The following is a 23087-nucleotide window of genomic DNA, read 5'->3' on the forward strand; positions in this document are numbered from 1 at the left end:
TCTAGAAACGGGTTTGGCACAATCTTCCTGCCACACGGTGCCTCACATGCACTGGACCTGCTGCTGAGGACTGGGCTGTAAAGGAAAGAGAGCAGCACCCGGGACACTTAGGGGAGCCTGGCAGCTAAACAGAGACTCCTCCTTACAGGTGAATGGGAATGGTTAGCAGAGGCCAGGACTTGGGTGAAGGAAAGGCTGGCTAGACACTTGTTTAATAGTGTGACTACGACTCGTCACCGGTTCCTAAACAATATGTACACACTGCCATTTCCAAAGCAGCTCTTTATACTTTGCTGCCATTGTCCCGACTGCTTTTAATGCAACAAAATGCAGAGGTGAAAAAAAAAATCCACGGGTGGCTATGCTCAATACTGTAGGTTCAGTCTTCTATGGCACTCAGACATTCTGGGGTAACTGATTAAATGAAACAAGATAAAAACCTGGGTTCTAGAAATTGTCAGGATTAAACAAAGTGCTCACCAGTTGTGTTTCTTTTAGTATGGTCTGAGTTCTCCACCTGTAGAGTGGGCAGCATCTCCACCCCCCCCACACACACACACACTCCCCGCAAATCTTTTTGATGCACAGCGTGAGGAAGCAGAGACTATTGAGCTAAGGATGAAGCTTTTGTTTTCTAGTTGCAAGTTGGCTTGTGAAGATTGAGGCAGGGTGTTCTCTTGGGGCAAGAAGCTGTGCAGGGGTGGGGAAAAACACACGGGGATCTGATGTTATCGCGCCGCCAAGATACTGTTCACTGTTAGAGTGAATCTCACTTCTCTTGGAGTTGGCGGTTTTTCCTCCCAATTTCAGGGGACTTACAGCAGATCCTGGCAAGAACAACTACCTCCACTTAGTTACAAAGCCTTCTCTCTGTGCCAAAGACACGGGAGACCATGGAGCTTTGGTGAGTCAAACTTTCTACGATCTAGCTGGCTGGCTGGACTAAAATGCGTGGGAAAGGTTGCTTAAATTCAGGGTGTAAGTGGAGAGGTTTGAAATCCTCAAATTAATGGAGGAGTCATTTAGGTTCTGAGATCCGGTCTTGGTGGGCTGGGGGAGGGACGCTTCCAGAAATTTAAGGACTTGGAACTCAGACACCCCGCTGAGGGCGCTCCTGTCCCTATCTAGCCTGTCAGTCCAGGCTGGAGATGTGTCCCCCAACTCCTGAGGAAAGCACAAAACTTTTGTCTTACCACCTGAGGAGTGGTAAGGAAGAGTCGCTCCAATCTACTGGTTCAGCCCAGAAAACGTGAGTTTTCCAGTTTACTTTCTGTTGGATAACTTTGGAAATGGAACAGATTCGACTCTGGTTCAGAGGGGCTTGGGTCAGTGACTTCTGCCCCTGACCTTGCTTTTCCCAAGACCACAGATAACTTTGAGAATTGACCAGAAACGAGTACTTTTCAGGGCCTCATCCCTTCCCCAGCGGCGGGACACGCATACCGTGGTTCCCACTAACTTCAAGTTAAGGTGTGAGACAGATCCACGCAGAAGGATCCTACGATCCGCAGAAATCAAAACTGAACGTGGACGTCCTGGACTCGCCCCGGGACCGGGCGTGGGCGGTCCTAGAGCACCTCCCGCAGGTCCGGGGAGCAGCGCCCGGGCCAGGTCACCTGACTCCGGGAATTTGGGGCTGCTCGGGGTGGGAGTGGCTAGCACCTCCTTCCTCTAGCCCACGGGATTCAGGTCGGCGGGGGCCGGCACCCGGTGGCCACGTGGTGGTGCTGCCGCTACCCCCGCCCTGCCGGCGGAGCCCGGGAGCTGAGCGCCCACTGACCCCCGCGTCGGGAGGAGGAGAAGGAGGAGGAGGAGGAGGAGAAGGAGGAGGAGGAGGAGGAGGAGGGACCCAGCGCAGGAAGCAGAGCAGGAAGCGAGCCCGGCGGCCGCGCTTTCCTGGAGAAGCGGCGGGCGGGACGGCAAGCGGAGCCGGGAGCTGAGGCAGCCGCTTGGATGGGGTGAGTGGCGGCGCCGAGCAGGGAGACTGGGATGTGGGGTGTGGGCTTGGTCCCCGCTTTTGTGTCTGGGGCTGCGGAGGGCGAGAGCGCCGGGCAGGAGTTACGGTCTGGACACACAGCCTTGGCCGCCCACTGTCCGCGGAAGACAGTTTGGTGGGGGGTGGGGGGTGGGAGAAGGAACTGGAGAGATGGTGGGGATCTGGCAGAAACAGAGGACCGACCAAGTTAGGAAAGGGGGCTCGCCTCCTCCGGCGGTCTGGTGCGCGGGCTGTCTGCGGAGGGAGCGCGGGTGGGAATGAATGACCGGACCTGGGAGGACGATGTGGCTGCACCCCTGGGCAGCCCGTCCCACCTGCACGCCCTGCCAAGCGTCCCGCTGCGGAATCCTTGCTCTCAGGCTCGACCCGCCTCTTCTCTGAACTTGGAAAAGGCGGAGAAGGAGGTGCGAGCGGGAGACGCCGGGAGGGCGGCTCTGGGGACCCACAGTCCGCTATTGTTCCTTTCCGGACTCAAGGGAGCCGGTGAGCCGGCTGGAGGACGTAGACGAGACCACCTCGGGCCTGTCCCGGCCCCCTGCACCCCGCCCTTCTTGTCATTTTCCCCCACCACAGCTCCTAGGAAGGTAGGGAGGAGGATGCTGGAGTTGGGGCACACTCCAGGCAGCTGGGCTTAGGTCGGCATCCTTTGCGACCCGTTTGGGAGGGCGGGTATCCTCCTTTCAACTCTCTCATCCCTGCCAGTTTGTGTCTTCAATTTAGGCTCTGTAGTTTGCTGCGGTTTTTCTTTTTGGATTTCGCATCTCATTTTTGGGATGACCTGGTGGGGTGGGTGGTTTGAGTCTGGAAAGGCAACAGATGGGGTATTAAACCAGATGGAACCTACTGTGACTTGAAGAGGCAGGGGTGACCTCTCAGAGGCCTGAGCTTTACATTATAAAGCCAGGCTTTCTTTTACCAGGGAGCCCATCTCAGCGCAACTTTTACTCCCAGTGACCAAGTGTGCAGATGCGAGGCCACTCACTTGGTACCTGCCTCTTCTCTTCTCTGGGATCACAGGTGATTTGACTGGGGTCCCCGTAGGAAGATTAGCGCAGAATAGCGCGGAGCTGCCAGGGACAGTTCATTTCTCATTGTCTGGGGTATGCAAATTCAAGGCTATAAAGGCCGGCCTGGGGAGGAACTAGTTTTGCCTGTTAGTGGGACTTTAGTTAGCTTTTCTAGCGCGAGCTTGCATCTCTTATGGGTTTGAACATAGTTGAAAAAAAAAAAAACAGTGAATCCCAGGGAGGTTGGACTTTGATTACTTTGTCCCACAAGTGCTGGGTCCTTGTTTACACTTGTGACAGCAAGCTTTTTTTTTTTAAAACTGATAGATTTAATTTTATCCTTTGTCAGTAATAACTTACTAGCAGGGCCTTTTCTCCTTTATGCTTATATGGCAGCCAGTTTTGTCAGAAGAAATCCAATTCTTGTATACTGTGGACCTGGGAGAGACCTCTGGTGTTGGGCGGTCAGTTTTAGCTTCATTCACCGGTGAGATAGGTTTCGCATGGGCACCACCGTATGCTCGCGGAGTCTAAGGACAACTTTCAAGTCAGTTCTCTCCTATGCGGGTTTGGGGAACAGAACTCATGTCTTGAGGCTTGACAGAAAGCGCCTCTATCTTTTGGGAGAGCCAGCCCCTTTGTTTCTTTTTAATGTTACTGGCTATCAGACTCGGGGCCTGCAGTGTGCTGAGAAGGGCTCTAACCGCCATGTTAACCCCTACTTCCACTGCCACCCAACTCTATAGGTCAGAAACTGAGATCTGCTGTTAAGACGAGTGGGCCTCGGATCTAACAGGGTGAAATGCTGTCTCTCCTCACTTCCTGTCTTAGCTTGCTTGTCTTCCAAAATGTAAATAAATATGAAATATTTCAAAGATAAGCAGAAATTGTGCACAATAAGGCATCAGTCTTTCCACTTTGTAGATATGATAACAAATGATAGCAAATAGTTTTCTGTCCTTTCCTCTCAACTTCTGGCCTCAGGTGAGCAGGAATGACTGGGTACATACATAGGTCCAAGCATGCTCTATCTTTCTGTATGTAATTAAAAATCATGAGCATTTGTATGTACAGTTTTACATTAATGTCATAACTCTATATACCTACAGTGTGCGTCCTTAAGATTTTTTTTTTTTTTTGCTTTGAGATCCATGTAGGCCTTAATTCACATCGGCTATTACAGGCATTCTAACATGTGAATAATACAGTATATTCATCCCCCTGTCAATTGAAAGCTGGTTCCCAGGACACCCTTTTAGCTGAGGGAGAGCCCACCACATTTTATTTATTTGTTTGTCTATCTATTTATATAATTTTTATTTTCTGTAGCATGTTGTAGCAGTTCACATCCTGAGATAAGCTTCCTTACCCGCAGATTATCTGTTCAGCTAGTTGCTGGGATAGTGAGCTCTTGGAAGGCTGCTTTCATGATGTCATTCATTCCTTAGGGAGCATTTAGGTTCTGTCTCGGCCATCTGTTAGACGACAAAGTGAACACGGGTCACTGTTAAACTCTGAACGTTTTGGTCAGATTAGTTGACTGGATCCTTTAGTTTGAATTTCCTTTTCTTCTTTCTATTACTAATAAGAATAGTTCTCTATCACATTGCTGAGTCTGGTCTAGTTGTGCTAAGGGCTCATTGGTCCTCTGATCTGCGATTGCTCACTCAGGTTCCCTTCCTCGTTTCTTCCTTTTTAGGCCTGTGGGTCTAAGTATTCATGAGCAGAGGCGGATCTCCACAGTATGAGTAGCTGTATTAATGACATGACTTGTCCCAGCTCCACAAAGGCGAGCCAGGCAGTCAACACATTGGCCTCCTTGTTATTCCTTCAGATTTTGAGGCACATTCTGGCCCCTGAATTCTTGTCTTTGATGTTCCGCCTCCCTGGAGCTCACCTGGCTTACATGGGCTGTGGCCTTTTCCCCTGAGGTCCTTTCGCAGACACTCCCACCCAGTATATCCTGCAACCTTTTCCCTACTTTGTTTCCCTGTGTGGTCCCTGTCAATTTCTACCTTGCCATATATGTAAATTTCTGTTAGTGCCGTCTTCCTGTAGTAGGGTACAGACCTATGAGGGCCAGAGTTTTGCATCTTTTAAATTTGCTGTCCCATGAGTATCATGAACAGTGTTGACACATAGTAGTTACTCATACTGGATAAATTTAAATGAATATAAGATGCTTTTTATTGAATCAGGATGTAACTGCCGTCCTGGCTGGCCTCGAACTTGTTATGTGGGATAGATTGGTCCCTATCTCACCCCTACCTCCGCTCAAGGTACAGAATTACAGACACAGGCCACCAAGCCCACCTATCAATATTATGCTTGTTGTTTAACTTTACTACTTGGTATTTTCCACCTCTGCTTTCTTCTGCACGTGTTAGGCATCCCGGGGATGTTAGATGTTCTCTGTCGTACCCCAATCAGTGTTATGTACAGGTTCTAATGGCATAAAACAAACAAACAAACAAAACAACAGAAAAACAGTCTTACAAAGAATCCACCCTGTAACTTAGCCCACAGAGTACCCAAGTCTTCGGGTATTTGTCACCCAGTGTTTTTACCTGAATCTAAAGTCAAGGGAAAACAAGGAGCGTGATGATTGGCCACACGTGGCTCATCTTGCTTTTTCTTGACAACCTTGTCTTCCCAGTGTTACTGATGTTAAAGAGGCTGACCTTTCCCTTACACAGCATCTCTCAGAACACATCTTCACAGTCCCCAGTGACACCAGACATAAGGAACTTCTGAGAAAAGAAAGTATCTCCCTGACTTGCTACAGAGGGGGTGTTCATAAACTCTCAAACACCTTCATCTAGGAAGATTGTGGGATGGGGTCCTTTTTATGGTGGTGGGAAAATGACCTTCCTCTGAAGGTCGAAGAGAAGCCAGTGTGCAGCAGGGACCTAAAAATACTCTGGATTTGAACAGTCACGTGAGAAGGCCCTTAACGCATGGTACAGACAACATTGCCGGGAGCCAACTGAACTCTCTCTTCCGTGGGTGATGAGTATGGGAGTCGACAGAACAAAGCTAGATGTGTCAAAGGCTTTTGTGCATTTTGAAAGTGGGGTAGGGAAAGGAATCTATTTTTTTACATATATAGGTAAGTGGTACTGACAAGCATCCTTAAAATACGACTAGAATGTTGGATTACAACCATTTTGTCCTCTAAGTAATGTGATGTGAACCCATCAGTATGGTGTGATTCGAAATGGGCTTGGTTAACCACAACAGTGGGTCATTAGTGAGGCACTAAATGAAGAGATTCCATCTTCTGGCTTAGAGTTGCAAGCAATTCAGCAAGAGTTTGAGAACGATTGCTTGCTACATCTTCCATTTTCTATCTCCAGCCTTCTGTAGTAGGGAAGCAAAAAACTGACTTGCTTATGGATGATCATTGAATTTAGCCAACGTTCTAAACGGTGGCTCTGCTGACTTCATAGTGCATTTACAAACAAAGCCTTCGCTGAAGTAAGTGTGCCTCTTCAGCTGTATGCTCAGGGAGTCCCATATACAGCTACCACAAGGTCCATGATTAGTATTTATTGAACAACACATATGGGCATGCCATTAAGCCCCTAACAGTAGCCATGAGATATGAAGCCATCTAAGTTAGGGATGCGTTTAAGTGATAGTCACAAAACAAAATGTAGGCTCCAGCAAAATGCATGCTGGAGTGGAGAAGATGTGCAGGAAATCCTCCCTCCCCCCGTTCCTTGGAGAAGTTTGTGCTTTGTGTCTCCACTGCTCCGCTACTCAGGTCATCTTGTCAGCTTTTACCTGTGATCTGCTCTATTCCTTTTGGTAGTAAATGGATTTCATTGAATATTATTACCTTGTTTTGTCATATAATTCCATGTCCTTTGTTCACTCTGGGCATGTTTATCATGATTAGTTCACCCTGTTATTAAGCAGGCAATCTAAATATTTATTTCATGTATGTGGGTGTTTTGCCTGCATGTATGTCTGTACACTACGTGCATGCAGTGCCTCTAGAGGCCAGAAGAGGGTGTTGCATCCCCCTTGAATTGGAGTTACAGGCAGTTTGGATACCCATCCCACCCAGTGAGTGCTGGGAACCCAACTCAGGTCTTCTGGAAGAGCAGCAAGTTCACTTAACCACTGGACCATCTTTCTAGCCCAATTACCCTTTTCTTGAATTCCTATTTGTGAATACCCAAGTTTGTAATAAAGCGGCATATGTACTACATAAGTTTTCTTTACTGTCAAAAACCCAATTTAAGAACACTGAAGTACCAGTGTTGCTATTGTTAGAAATAAGAGCAAAATAAACCCTCCCCCAGCCTCGAATTTACAATTCTCCTCCCTCGGCCATCAGAGTGCTGAGATTAGGCAACCAGACCCAACCCTACTTTTTCTTTATGATTTCTAGATGAATTCAGTTTGTTTAATCAGGAATTTCTGTTTTATTTTTAAGCTTTTATCCCTCCCCCCGCTTAAACTTCCACTGCATCTTTCCAGTTGCTGGATCTGGCTGAAGGGCTGGCATCTTAGCCAGGAAAGGAAGCTCTGGCAGAGCTTGCTGGAAGGGTGGAAAGCACCAAGAAAAGCTCTCTTTACATTTGGGCAGCAAGGAGCTCTTTTCCTCCAAAGGAATCCATCCCTCAGACCAAGGAAGGCCTTGCTGCAGTAATCCTGGAGAACCCTGGCACTGTGGGCCGGCACGTCTGCACATCAAATGCAGCATTTGGACCATTTTTCCATGGAGGAAATTGGCTTCTTTTCAGTGACGCTGTCTGCTCAGAAATATTTTTTAAATCAGATTTAAGAGGTTCGTGGACCTTGGTGCTCTAAAGCAATTTCTGAGCCTCTTTGGAATACTCAGATTTTTTGAGACTTCCAAATCCGTGGAATGTACCTGGAAATCCTTGTTGCATTTATGCCCCTTCTCAAGGGAGTCTCTCTTCTGTCATGCGCCTCCACCCCTCAGGAAGGGTTGCTAACCTTCCATGTATGCCAGGAAGAACTAATGTGGGCCTTACAACCACACTCGGAAAACTAGTCACTGGTTGCTACGCTAGCCAGTTCACACACTGTTGGCCAGTTTTTGGAACTAGTTCTATTGGGCCCAGTATGATGATGCTGTTTAGAACAAAGAAAATGTGGCTCTGGGGGCTGGTGAGATGGCTTGGTGGATAGAGGTGCTTGCTGCCAGGCCTGACCATCTGGTGTAAGTCATCCTCTGACCCCATGCGTAGCATGGCATACATCTCCTTTTCCCACCCCCAGCCCCCCAAAGTTTTATAAAATTATTACAGAGAAGCAGAAGAGTTGTTCTGTGCTATGGCTGTTTTCTTAAGGTCTGAAGGATTCGAAAAACTGAGCTTTAAGTCCTTATCCAAGGGTAACGTTCCTTGGACTGGAATGGGGCCTGTGCTGTATTTTGTTCATTAAATGGCAGCCAGTCCCTGTTTCTCTCTGAGGTGACATTGGGGACAACCTGAAGCTTATCTCACAATACTTAGCCCATTGCAGGAACAGCCCAACTTGCCCCCTTCCTCCCCCTCTCTCTGGTCCAGTTAGTCCTGGCTTCCTCACTAGCAGGAACTGTCTCAGCAACCCCTGTGGAATACAGGGTCACATTTCCTCACTGGTAGGCTGGCTCTCAGAGGCCTGCTCTTGCAGAGGAAAACCTCCCTCCCGTGAAACCTCCTGTGAAAAAGGAGGAGAACACTGCCGTTGTGACCCGCACTCCACAGGAGAAGTATGCCCACGGTGACATCAAACCAGCATGTTCAAAACTTGCACCAACACAGAGACTAGCCTACGTGTAATATATGTAGCCACACAGGTGAGTTCACTTGAGCACTTTCTCCGTGGCAGGCACCTTGCTGCTGGCCTCACAGTGAATAAGGTCAAGGCTGGTCTTAGTCTGATCTTAGGGTGTGGTCGGCTTTCTCGTAAGGGGCAAAGATTGATGGGAGAGTCAATGTTTCAAGGTCCTGGAATGACAAGCCCTGCCCTCCTGGACTCCGAATTTCAGGGTTCAGCATGTCCACAGTCTGACCCAGTCTGTGGTGGATTGTTGGTGGATTGTTGATGGTTGGACGGAGGTAGTGGTGAGACCTGATTTTGTCAAGGATACTGAGACCCAGGGAAATAAAAAGAAGTATTTGGGCGATATGTGGCAGAACGAGACATGACCTTAGTTCTGACCTCACACAACACTGGCCTCCTAAAACAGTGTGTGTGTGCGTGTGTGTGTGCGTGTGTGTGTCCACCCTAGACACAAATTATGACTTGGGATCCTACATACCACTAATTATTATTGTGACAAATGCAGGCAAACCTGGGCAAGTCAATTTAAAGAATACATGAAAATGAGGAGTCTCAGGCGATGCAAATTATTGAACGTGAAGGACATAAACAGTGTGGAACCCAAGCCCTTAGCAGCCCGCTGGCTGAGCGGGGGACACATAAATCTCTCACACATTCTCAGGGGTTTAGCAGGTTCTGTTGGGAGTCTTAATTTGACAGGAATGTTCAGGTGAATCTGAATCAGGGAGAATATGAACATCTCCTCCCATTGTTGACCTACTGATGATTGAAGACCTCTCAAAAGTGAGGGCGTGCTGATGTGCTGCTGGGAGAGGCAGCCACGTCGCGGGGGCCCCTTGCAACCAGCAGCTAGGCAGTCACAGGAGAACTAAGACTGAGCTCCTCTGCACATGGGCCAGGGTCCAGGGAAGGGCTCGGCGACTCTCATGATTCCTGTCAAAAGGTTGTAGCACTGGACATGGTGCTAACCAGTCTCTCCTTTCAGTGGACAATCTGCAGGCTCCCACAGGCATACTGGGAGGAAGTTGTTTCGTATGCTCTCAGAACCCTTTTGGATCTTTGTTTATAGATGTAACCAAATCCTTAGATTTTCCTTTGGGGGCTAGTAGGATTTTCTCTTGAAATTCACCTTTTTACTCCTCATGAACTTTTTGTTGTTAAATTGAAAAAAAAAATCTATTCAATCTAGGATAGGAACAGTAAGTAACTAATGTCCATTATCAACTTTTCTACAGTGCAGGATTTTCTCAGAGTTTCTCTCTCTTTTTAAAACCCATCTCAACACCACCTTGTGTGCATGTGTAGTCAGTGATCTTGAAGGACCCTCATCTTTTAGATGTCATGCAACTGCATTCAGTGTTTGTGTGAAGTTCTACCTTCTCTTTTGCTCTTTTCCTGTTTCTCAAAGCCAGCAATAGGCACAGTTGGAGGATTCCCTCCAAATGACAGGGAGCTCAAGCTTGTGCTCGGCCAGTCTGTCGATGGCAGGGACTGTTCCTGTCTTGTTTGGCGGGAAGCCTGCTTTCTTCCTCTGCCCTCATCCCCTCACCATTACTTTGAGTGCATCCTCCCTAGACAAAGCGTGTTTGATTCCCCTGACTGTCAAAGTGAGTGTTAATATCTACCCTGGCAAAAGAAACAGAAGATGTGGCCCTTACAATGTCACTGTCTGCTCTGGGCTGAGGTGGAGGCTGTGGGCACTTCTGTATGTGGCTGCAGGGCAGGTGTCACCAGATGTCCCCTGCCATGCCCTTGTCTTTGTTGGGCAGCTTTTCTAGAATTACCCTTAAAAGAATAATATCAGTGCTTTTCATTGTCCTGGAGAATGACAGTATCTTTACAGCATTGAAATTATACATATGTTGAAGAGAATTGTACGAGACAGTATAATTTCCCAAGGCCTAACAAACGAAGTACCTTAAGTATCAGACATTTCAGTTTTCTGAGCTGGGCCCTTCCACCCTAGTCTGTTCTTGTCTGCTGAACTGAGTTATGAAATGCGCCCTTCTCTCCCCTATATTTTCTCTGACAGTCAGTTGGTATCCTCAGCAAAGCTAAGTGGAAAAGGATTTTATTTGCAGTCTTAATAAAAGTATTGGCTAAGCTTATAGTTCACTTACGAGAGAAAGGGATGTGTGAGGGAGGGAGTGGCCAGAGGGAGGGCACTTTACAAATTGGTCCATGCAGGCTCCTAAGGGGGAACTCATTCCTGCCAGCAGCCATTCTGGGATTGTTTCAACTTTCAAGGCAACTCGGTTTTTTTTCTGTTTGTTTGTTTGTACTAAGAAGATGGATCTGGCCAAGCTTTATTTTTAGTGCCGTCTAATATGAAACCCAGAGTCACGTTGGGTGCAAAAATTGAACTGTGTTGTTGTTGTTGTTGGTAATGTAGCCACTTTGTTCAGATAAAAGTTTCTATACTATAGTTTTTTTAATCTGGTAGCTGAACATGATAATGCCATTTAATTCAGAAGTGGTTGTGTTAAATAACGTGGTCCTCACTTGTAACACAATTTAAAGAGGGAGAAAAATATTTTAAAGCAGTCCTTTAAATCCCAGCTCCCCAAACTGTGGCGTCCAATCCCACAGCAGCTGGATGTGAGGTCTGTGGAAAATGGAGCAACAGTGAAGAACTTCTGAATGCACGGTGACCAAAAATTCGTTAAAAGCAAACACAAAGTGACTGAGGTGGCTTGGGCAACACTCACCCACAATGCACTGCAAGAGTTCACTGTGGCCTTGGTTCTGAACACTGCACAGATTTGCACCGTGCGTGCTGTCCCGCCAACCAGCCCCATCGATCAGCGCCGGAAACAGCTCGGCCTAGACTCAAGGCTATTACATGTTATGAATCGCAGTGTTAGACTGCACACACACACACTTTTCTGCTCTCACAGAAACATGCCAGCTTAATTACAAAAACTAAATCATTCTTCCGCATCTATCAAATCCATGTTTCTTTGCATTATCTCAGATTAGAATGTTTGGTCTTAAAAATGAGTTAATTGCTGTTTTCGTTTCATTTAAAGAAAATTGCTAAATGACTTTTGGCTTGGGATTAGGACAGTTTCCAACACTTGCCAAGTGACCCTAAACATGTTTCTGCCATTTTATGCTGTGTGTTTATGCAAGGTGATGTTCTCAACACCTAAGAACTATAAAATTGAAATATCAGTCAACTCTACAAACCACTGAAGATGCTCTTGAGTCCTGCAGTGTGTCAAATGTTCAGCCAAGATTTAATTCTTTATATAAAAATGAATAAGCACACCCATATCATTAGTATGCAATTTTTTATTAACAATGGTAAAATTATATGAATACATAAGAATTAAAAATTTTTTCTGCTAATTTGTCAGCATATACCGTTTTTATATACCTATTCTGTCACCACGGTCACAAAAGTTTTCCTTGTGAAAAAGTGTTATAATGTAAAAAGTCGAAGCCCTGATTTAGATAAACAACACTTATTTTGGCTGTTAGGGCACACTATGGCTCTCTGCCAACCTCCTCAAGAACTGTGACTATGTTGACAAAATTAATTATTCTTGCCATTAATAATCTATAGCGATAAAGAAAGGTTGTCCCATACGCCGATGTGACACAGCATAGGTTATAGATCTGTTTCTCTGTTTTCTTTTTACTTGTCTATTTCTATTACGTTGTATATATTTGAATAGCATAAAGGTGGCTGATCTTTCAGTTGCCTTAACAAGTTCCTCAGAGAACTTGCCTTGCTTCAACCACCATGTAAACGTAGCAGTAAAATTCTGTTTAAATTAAACATGGCCGTGCTCCGGACGGAGTGGATGCAAGGTTACATTACATATCGAATAATTTAAAAAAAAAAAACCTGTCCAGCTCTTAACAGAGAAAAAAAGAGACGTAGGTTTTGAATAGTAAAATATTGGAGGTTATGGTTGATCATGCAAAGATGGGATGTCTGTGAGTCTTAAGTAGAATAAAATTATTAGTCAGTTATTCCTTCTGTCTGTGTCTGAGAAAGCCATTAAAACTACAACTTAAGTTCTTTTATCACTAACTTGGAATATTTAGTAAATTAATAAAATTAAGGTACTGAGGTAATGCTAAAGCTGGCAGTATGTACATTTTTGTTAGCTCTTTATCCTGCCTCACTAATAAATAATAAAGTGAAATGCTTTTATATGTAGTCCTTGGGGAAAAAAAGTAAATTGTCACTCGCAGAGACTCATGTCACAAACACAGGCTACATGGGCAATTTTAGATTTTCAGTAGCCACAGCAGGAATGTTATAAAATGAATAACACATTCAAATGCCATCCTTTCTAATACATAATTAGTGTAACATTTATTAGTAATAACAGCTGGCAAATGTTTCTTTTTCCATAAAACCTGTGTGTTTCCACTTACAGTATATCTTGGTCTGTCTCAGACGTTCAGTAGCAGTGTGTGGCTGGTGGCCACTGGGCAGCGTTGGTGAAGGGAGATTCCTTTATCCAGATGTGGTAACTCGCACCTCCTGCCACCCACACCCAGCACACTGTCATCTAGAGCCACTGGGGATGTGACTCAGTGGTAGAGCTTTTACTTAGAATGCACCAAGTCCTGGTTCCATGCCTGGGGCACAGAGGGCAGAAAGACAAAGGATGTACGGTGATTTTGCTAAGTTCATGTCTGACTATGATTCCCCGCTTATCTTGGATTTTTCACCCCAGCTTTGAGCATTTTTATTCAGAAGCTACGTGGTGGTATAATGGGTATAATGGACAAGTGGGTTCTGACCATGCAGGTCTGTGTTCCTGTTCAAGTGCACCAGTCCGCCGCGTGGACTTTTTCTCCTTCTCCTCCTCCTTCCTCCTCCTCTTCCTCTTCCTCTTCTTCCTCTTCCTCCTTCTCCTCCTCCTCTTCTTCTTCTTTCTTATTTTGTAAGCAGTTTTTTTTTGTGACTCCCCATTTCTAGACAAGCCATGCGTGTCCTTGGTAATTCAGTATATAAAATATGAGTATGGCATCAATGATTTCTTCTTCCCATTTCTGTCTGTCCCTTTAAATAGCCATCAAACCCTTGTAGCGTGAGGCCATGTAATCAATTGGGGGAACATATTAAATCTTAGTTCCATTACGGAAGTGTTCTGTGCCCTTCATATTAAAAACTGTTTGCCTTTGATGGTGGAGCACATAGACCTGCTAGCTAGCTAGGGGCCCTGCTGCTCAGTTGGGCTGGCATGAGAGCTGTTTGCACTCTGTGTTCTATACCTAGGTGTGATAGTCGGGGCAGCAGGAATCATTTGGGGATTCTTCATCCATTCCCTTTCTCCTGCTCACAGTTTTTGTCATGCACAGAAATAATTTATAATATGTATGTGCCCCTTGGTCTGCCAAGTACTTAAGATACCCCATGACTGGGGAAAGAGATTTCACAGGCCAGCTGGAGCCACTGTGATCACTGTAGGTGACATTGCCAACATTTCTACTCCTGAAGTGAGTCAAAGAACTGGTGAAATATGCAGTTTGGCAGCAAAATCCTTTTTAAAAACTAAAATCAAGGGACTAAATATGCCCGTGAGTAGAGCTGTCTTCTCACTCACTGTGGAGAGAGTTTCCACAACCAAACCCTTTGCACATGGAACTCCGTTTTTTACTTTCTGCATTTGTTACTCTTAGAACCAGCTTTCCTGAGTTGTTTATGTTCTTATCATGATAGAGCCCAACTTTAGTATGCAAGCCAGGGACATAATAAATTGACAAAGATGTATAAGCTGCCTGCCTTTTGCAGTCACTCCCTGTTACCAGCCAGCCCCGGAAGACCACTACTCCACTTTTGTCTATTACATCATCTTTCTCATACATGTCATAGACGTATAATCATGTGCTGTGTGGTCATAAGTGTCTGCCTTCACGTCATGCTTCTGAGCCTCACCCATGCTGGACCCCAGCAAGCAGCTGTGCTCACCACTGTACCCACACACCACTAGACAGCACCACAGGAGGCAACTGTGCTCAGCACCATACTGTCAGTCCCGTACTACACTGTGCCTGTACTACACCATGCGTGTGCTGCGCCATGCATGTGCTACACCATGCATGTACTTACACCATGCGTGTGCTACACCATGCATGTGCTACGCCACGTGTGTGCCACACCATGCGTGTGCCTCACCATGTGTGCTACACTGTGCGTGTCGTACACCATGCGTATGATACACCATTCATGTCCTACACCGTGTGTGTGCTACACCATGCATGTACTATGCCATGGTTCCACAGTACACTCCAGCTTACTGCTGACAGTGTTTCAAAACGTCAAGCTTTGTTGACTTGAGTTTTACTTTTGTGCGGTCTTGAATCTGTCTCTAAATATTCATGTACAACTCTCTGTGTGGATGTGTTTCCTTTTCTCTCAGATACATGGGACTAGACCTTCTGGGTCAACTGGTGAGGTTACATTTAACTCTGAAGGCACCCACTGTGCTTGGCACAGTCACTGTGCATTTTGCTTTTATTTTTTTTCCTTGTCACTACCAATTGTTAAGATCACACGTGAAGATATTATCAATATAATTTATTTTTCAGTCATTCTCATTAGGGAGCCCCACTTGGTCTTGACCTCCTGATCCTCCTCCTTCATCCTCTTTGGTGCTAGGAGTCCAGGTATGTCCTATCCCATTATACCTAGCAGACCTACATCCTTTTTAATGTGATATGTAAGATGAAGAAAATTTAAGGAATGGACACAAGGGTGCCTGTGCCTTCAGACACCTGGACATTGAGGGGTTCTAGATCTGTGCAGACAGTTACTTCATTGAGAGGGGAACATGGCGATGTGCTTAGGAGGTGATATTGAAGTGAGCATCAAAAGATAAACAGTCTATTGAGAGAGAGCATTTGAGAGACCTGAAAACGAGCCTTCCTCTAAGGGTTACTCACAGCACGTTCCTTAGTCCTAGAAAGTTTTTTTTTTTTTCATTGTAGAAGATAGCTTGCTTTGTTAAGTCTGTGTCTTTGAACTCCGATGGATTTAGGGCAGGAGGTAACCTTGGGACTTCTGGGTCAGGCTCAACTGGAGCAGGAGTAGCTGCTTTGCCAGAGCCCCGGGCAGTTTCACATCAGTGCCTACGGTTCTGGCTGAGTCATGAGCTGAGATCAGCCCCAGTGCATGTTGGAATTTATGTCCAAAGAAGAAAGATGTATTTGGTTCTTAAGGAAAATGTCATCTCCTGGATAGATGTGAGTTGTGAATATAAGATTGATGTTCTCCAGAGAGCTTTTGTGCACGGTTGTTTTGATGTAATATCAATTTGATGTAATATCAATGACATTTATGATGCTAAAAGAATGTGCTCATTTATTTTCTGTGGGAAAAAATGTGAGCTATTACAGTATCTTAGGAAGATCTCAATGCCAAAATGAAACGCCTTTTGAAAAATCACTTAAAACATTCAAAAATTTTAACTGATATACTTTATTGACTGCTGTGTGATGTTCAATGGGATGTGTCAGTGGGAATGGCCAAGTCATAGTTACTGGCCTGTTCATGAACTCAAACATTTCTTAACTTATTTATCATTTGGATAATATTTTTAAAACCTGTACTTTAGTTTATTCATAAATGAGATAGCACATATGAAAGCACCCAGTCTATATAATTAGTGCTCAGGCACATTTGCTCATTTATATATTCATATGAGTCTCTCTGATTTGGTGAATAAATACGATTTATGAACTATCATCATAAAACTTCATGTTGTGCCCAACTGCCTGAAAGTAGTTAGTATATTGTTTATTCTCACATTTCTCATTATTACAGATTTAAAAATGTTCCAGGCTCCATTTCAGTGGCTAAATACTTTGAATTCAGAATGTCCCATTCCTTTTTTCTTTTCTTTGCTTTTTCTTGTACAATCTACCACTAATCACACTCCCGACTCAGAATGTCCATTTTCAGAAAATTAAAAAAAGATAAAATGTTAAAGTTACTCCTTTCCCCCCCTTTTGTCTCCGTACTTCTCCCCATCTTCTGCAGTGATTGATGATCTCTGTTATCTTTAGCCGGGCGATGGTGGCGCACGCCTTTAATCCCAGCACTCGGGAGGCAGAGGCAGGCGGATCTCTGTGAGTTCGAGACCAGCCTGGTCTACAAGAGCTAGTTCCAGGATAGGCTCCAAAACCACAGAGAAACCCTGTCTCGAAAAAGCCAAAAAAAAAAAAAAAAAAAAAAAAAAAAAGGAGTCTTTCTTTGATGGTGGGTGGTGGTGGTCGTTTAATTCCAGCGGCAGATCTCTTTGAGTTCAAGGCTAGCCTGGTCCACAGAGTGAGTTCCTGGAATGCCAGGACTGTTATACAGAGAAACCCTGTCTTTAAAAAGAAAACACAAAGAGTCCTGCTTTGATACAGCTGCAGCTGTTTAGGAATGGGATAAGGAAGTCTCCAGTTCTGTACCACGGCTCCACAGCACTGTATTCTCTGAGCCCGGCAGATGTTTAGGGCCTGAATCTTGTTCTTGGGATTTTTCTAGGGGTGTTAAGGGCCAAACTGTGTGCCCCCAAATTCATATGCTGATGTCCAAGTCTCAAGTACTTGAGTATATGACTGTACTTAGAGATGCAGTTAACAGACGTGATTGAAGCTAAACAAGTTATATGGTCAGGTCTCTTCCAAGAACAGTGGTGTCCTCCAAAGAGGCAATTTAGAACATGGACACAAAGGAGGACCAAACGAGAACAAAAGAGAAGATAGATGGTCTTCTGCAAGCCCAAGGGAGGGGGCCTCAGGATGGAACCAGCCTGCCTGCACCTTCCCACCATGCTTGTAGAGCTGTGAGGACTACATTTCCCTTAAGCCATCTGTGGTCCTCTGCTGCTTTGTTATGGCGGTCCCTGCAGAGCTGCCAAAGGGGCTGTTGGCAACTCCTCTTTTCTCTTGTGGGTTCTCCAGAGGAGCCGGGCATCGCTGGTCTCTGGTTCTTGCTTCTCTGCTAGGCTGTCAGCTTTTCTCCACTCCTTATTTGCTCATCTAATCTGCCCTTTTAACAGAGATCTGAGACAACGTGCTACTCTCTGTGTCTAGTTATCTGCATGTAACACATGGGAAAGGCATCAACACACAAACACAGTCCAGCACTCAAGCTGACTGAACACGGAGTCAGCTTCTTCATTCTCAAAGGGTAGGGCAGCTTCTCTCACACCTTTTAGATGCTCCAGGTATGACTCAAACATCTAATTTTTCCAGATACCATTCTAGTCTTTTGCATGAGGCTAGGTAGGCATGGTAAGAATTGCTGCCTGGTTTTGTTTTTCTTTCCTTCTTTTTTTCCCCCCAAAGGAAGATCCCTTTCTGGTCTCCACCTTCTAACCATTTACTCCACGCGTAAAGAGGGAGTCCAAGGTCACTGCTACCAATTTTTTTTTTTTTTTTTTTTTGCTGTTAAATCCTTAAATCCTTGGGAAACTTGCGTTTGGCCTGGCCTCACCAGACGAAATGACTTGCATTTTTGTGCTTCTGGTTCTCATTTCACATTCGTTTGTTTATAAGGTGTTTGCTCAGCTATAAGGAGGGCTCCGAAGAGGACATGGCTGAGCTGAAGGTGAAACCTTGGCCCTGTCTAGGATGGATATGTAACATTTAAGTCTTAACATTTTTGTATTCATGATAATGCTTTATAGGCAATATCAAGGTATTTTGATTAAGGATATAATTACGGGAGGTTTAGCTCTTGTCAAGAATTACATGACTTTTTCATTTTATTTTTTTCTTTTTTTCTTTCTTTCTTCTTTTTTTGTTTTTATTTATTTATTAAAGATTTCTGTCTCTTCCCCGCCACCGCCTCTCATTTCCCTCCCCCTCCCCCAATCAAGTCCTCCTCCCTCATCAGCCCAAAGAGCAATCAGGGTTCCCTGCCCTGTGGGAAGTCCAAGGACCACCCACCTCCATCCAGGTCTAGTAAGGTGAGCGTCCAAACTGCCTAGGCTCCCACAAAGCCAGTACATGCAGTAGGATAAAAAACCCATTGCCAATGTTCTTGAGTTCTCAGTAGTCCTCATTGTCCACTATGTTCAGTTACATGACTTTTTTAAAAAAGAGAAATTACTAAAGAAACCTGCTTGTTGTATCTGATCCTTCATATGATAAGACAACAAAGATAGAGCTTTTTGCCTTGTTTGTTCCTCATTGATTAAAGCCCTGCACTCAATGACTGGAGATAAGTGATGGAGAAAATGATTCACTGACTTCTTTTGAGTTGAGCAGGGGAAATGCCCATGCTAAATAAGGCCAATGGTAGAATCCTGTGGAAATCCTGAAACTGGCAAATTGCCTTGCAGGGAATTACTGGGCTTGCCCACAGCTGTCTGCATAATCGGGCTGAGAACAATCTCTCTGTTCTGAGAACTTGTTTCCAAGGTTCTGTTTGATGATTCTCAGTCTCTGCTGAGCCTAACAATGCATTATTCAGAGTCTACCCCTTGGCTGGGGCTGGCATGTGGCTGTGGAAGATGCTGGGGGAGGGTGGGGAGGCAGCGATGAAGGAGACAGGGAGGCAGGAAAGGGAGGCAGCTTGTGGAGACTTCAGAGGCCAAGGGAGCTCGAGCCTTTAAATTCTCAGTACTTTGATCAGTATGTGGCGAAACCTAATCATTATGTTGCCTTCCCACAAATCCCAGCCAGGCTCACTGTTTAGTGCTGGAGATCACAGAGAATTCTGCTGAGGTGAAAGGTGAGCCTATGCAGGCCTCTAATTGGTATCTTTGCCCTATATGATCGTTCACATTGACTGATGGTGGTCAGGGCCAGGAATATGTAAGCAGAACGAAAACTCCTCTCTGAAAAAAAAAAAAAATTCTCTATTCCAAAGTTAGTGGGCAGCCTAATATGGAAAGTTTCAAATTTTCTGGAAAATGGTAACAAGGCTCCTGAACTATTTCTTGTGGTAGGATCTAAAGTGGTCCATGACAGGGAGGACCTTAGAGAGAATTCTGCAATGATTCCTGGTAGGAGCACTCAGCATCATGGGACTGCACAGACGGCTGACCCAGGCTTGGAGGGACACCATGTCTTCCTGTCGCCCAGCCTAAATCCTGTGATTAAGGCCAGCTGGAATCCTGCCCCGTTTATAAACAAGTCTTTGCTTTTTGATGTTGCCATCAATGATTCCCAGTGAGTGTGCAGTAGTTAACAACTAATTGTAAGAGTCTTTTCCAGAATCCTTCTCTGCTTGTACCTCGCCTCAGTTGTGAGTCTTCTTTCCATTATCTGCATGTCCAAATGTCTTTAAAACTCAGTGTTGTAGACTAGACCAGTCCTCTGTAGGAATACTGAACAGGATAGGGGATGTAGTCACTGGGCCCTGACCCCCAATTGATTTTCTTTTTTTCAGAAGCAGAAGTGTAACTCCTAGGGAGGCCCCAGCTGGGCGGGGGGGGGGGGGGGTATGTTAAAGCAGCTTCTATCAGGTTGGAGAGATGGTCATGAGGGCCGTCTTTCTGGAAGAGTTGTAGTTGGCCTAGAGAGGCCTTTCGGGGAGTGGTTTAGTCCTGCCAGATTGAGAGAAGCACACGTTTGTATAGATCATGGTAAGAATCCATTTTTTTTTTTTTTTTTTGCTGCCCCAAAAGTTATTGTCTGAAGAAACAAGTATTTCGGTTTCTCCCCTTTGACACTTTTATGGGTGTAGATTTTATGTCTAAAAATGTTCTTTTTAACTTTGAAGAGGAAAGTTTAGCTAAGTACACATTAGTGTTGTATTGCTACTTAGGATTCCATGCAATAATCCCCACATTCCAGTATGCAAGAGTTAGAGGACTTTATTCTCCTAATTCTGTGGTAATTCAGAGAATTTGGGTCATGTGGTGTGATCTGTCAGGTGCTAATGTATTCTTACGATTCAAACACTAAGTGTGTGTGTGTGTGTGTGTAGCCACTCTCTACTTTTATGAATTAATATTCCTATTGGTCACGCATGACCAATTGCTCATGTCGAATTGGGGTATAGGAATCCCCCTGTCACGTCTGCTCTCATAGGAGATGCTCAGAAATAGTCATAATTAACCATTTTTCCAGTGTCTAGGTTCCTTTACATTGAGTGTACAGAGTAGGTAGGGTATCATGGAGTCCAGAGATTCTGGGGGCAGGGGGAAAATGGTCCTTGGGTCACATGGGGAGTAGCATGAGCTTAAACCTACTTTAATCAGTGATGAGGTATAATAGAGAAATAGCTAAATAAATCTCTCGGGGATAATCACCTTTTAGCGGTTCAGAACATTGCTTGTTGGCATTTTTCCTATTGAAATTCTTTTCAAATCACTCTAAGGGTTTCTAACTTAGAATTTTCCTGATTCTAAGTCTTAGAGAGGAAGTGAAGACTTTTGTTTCAATAACAGCTTGGTGGAGAACCCTGTAACACTCAGTTTTGCCCTGATGCATAGTCAAATTGTGTTTCATATATTCACAGGTTGTGCAGCCATCACGACAATAAATTAAAAACATTGTGTCTCCCCGAAGAAAACCTCGACCCACTGTACACATTTTAAATGAGCAAGTCTAATTTTTTTTTGTTTATGGTCACACTTTCTAGGCTAGTAGCTTCCTATTTTGATTGAAGATTTCAGTTTATCAGATAAGGGTCTGACTGAGAGCTATGGTACTATTTTTAAAGGGAAAATGAATTTAAAAACTCCTGTGTGTTTCATACGCGAGGACACGGATATGTTCCGTGCTGTGCTGTCGCATCCCTGCTACTTAACATCATGTACATCCTATGATGATTAGTACCTCATGACAGGTGATCGTTGAGCAGGTAGCAATTTCAGCGCAGAGGGCAAGTGTTCGTATCTGCTTACAATGAGAAAGTCAGTTCAGTTGTTTTTCTGTAGGCATGTCATCTTCCTGCCCATGGTCAGTGTGTCATCTTTCTGTGCACAGGCTGCTGTGCAGCTCTTTAACTCCTGTGAGACACATCCAGTAACAGGTGCATCGCTAAGCCAAACGGTGGTGGCGCACACCTTTAATCCCAGCTGTCGGGAGGCAGAGCAGGCAGAGCTCTGTGAGTTCCAGGTCAACACCTGGTCTACAAAGCAAGTTCTAGAATAGCCAGGACTGTTACACAGAGAAACCTTGTCTCCAAAAAACAAAACAGAATTTAAAAAAAGAAAAAGGAAAAGAAAAAGAAAAAAAAGCTGTGCCTGGCTGGTCTGAAATAGCCACCTCAAGTGCCTTCTCCAAGGACTGCCACTGGTGTCCCCATGCTGCATTTGGATGTCACCTTATACAAATCAGACTGTAGTTCAGGCTGTGCATTGGTGGGACCGTAAAATCCCAGTTGAGCGGAGGAAGGCAAGCTGTGATTTGCTCTCACATCATCTTCCAGAAAAGAGGATGCTGGCGCAGAGAAAACTTGGTATCAACCATGGGCCGGTGACCTAGCACTAGCCCTGGCTCCCGGTGTTAGCTCCATTTACAAAGACCAGGATTAATACCTCTAATTACACCCAGTGGGGGGCCTTGTTTCTAGGGTTACTAATCTGTTTCCAGCCCTTGCCCCTTAGCACCGGTCCCTCTCATCCTCAGTCCATACCCATGGACCACCCAGCTATCATACAGTCAAATCCTGAGCTCCGGGAAAATGTTCATTTAGTTGTTTATACCTTCCCTTGAGAACTTTTGGAATTTGCTACTTTATTTATTTATTTAATTCTCCCCAAGCAGTCCACATACTTCTCACTGCCAGGCTTTAAGAAAAAAAGAAAGGAAAAAAGCTGAAGATAAACACACACTCACACACACACTCATACACACACACACATTCACATACACACACTCGTACACACACTCACACACTCATACACATACAGACACACTCACACACACAGACACACACAGACACACACACACTCGCAGCTCCCTTATAACCACTATGACCTCAAACAGAAAACTCTTACCCACTGTTGCCTGAGACCTTTTTTTCTGTGGATGAAGGAATGCTGGGTGGTTCTGCCTTGGTGGGCCACACAATTTGTGTTTTTTTTTTTTCCAGCTGTGGCTTCTCTTTTCTCCCTTCCCATCGCACTGGTTTCATCTCTTTCCTTGGCTATTTTGAGACTGTGGAAGGAATTGAATTTGAAGGATGGTTTCCATGGTAAAATAGTCGGTCCCGAAGCCCTAGGCCGGTGATGGTTTGGTAGTATTTGATGATCGTTATCTTTTTGCTATCATCTCTTCCAAAAGTCGTCTGTTTTCACATGGAAAAAAAAAACAGCCCACTTTTGGTTTATCAGTGAGGCCTACTTGGACAAGTGTGTTCCTTG

General features: G+C 45.0%; 1 protein-coding gene across 2 annotated transcripts in view; it reads left to right on the top strand.

Moving 5' to 3' along the window:
- The first annotated feature begins 1841 nt into the window (after positions 1 to 1841).
- The window catches only part of Rai14 (retinoic acid induced 14), a 126379-nt gene continuing 105133 nt past the window's right edge, over positions 1842 to 23087 (top strand). For both annotated transcript variants that reach the window (XM_041631228.1, XM_041631229.1), the window contains exon 1: positions 1842 to 1958. The gene's annotated coding sequence lies outside the window, so the exon portion shown is untranslated. The remainder of the gene's footprint in view (positions 1959 to 23087) is intronic.

This window comes from Microtus oregoni, unplaced genomic scaffold (assembly GCF_018167655.1).
Source record: "Microtus oregoni isolate MIOR12 unplaced genomic scaffold, Mior012 000036F_ref0000092, whole genome shotgun sequence".
Taxonomy (NCBI): Eukaryota; Metazoa; Chordata; class Mammalia; order Rodentia; family Cricetidae; genus Microtus; species Microtus oregoni.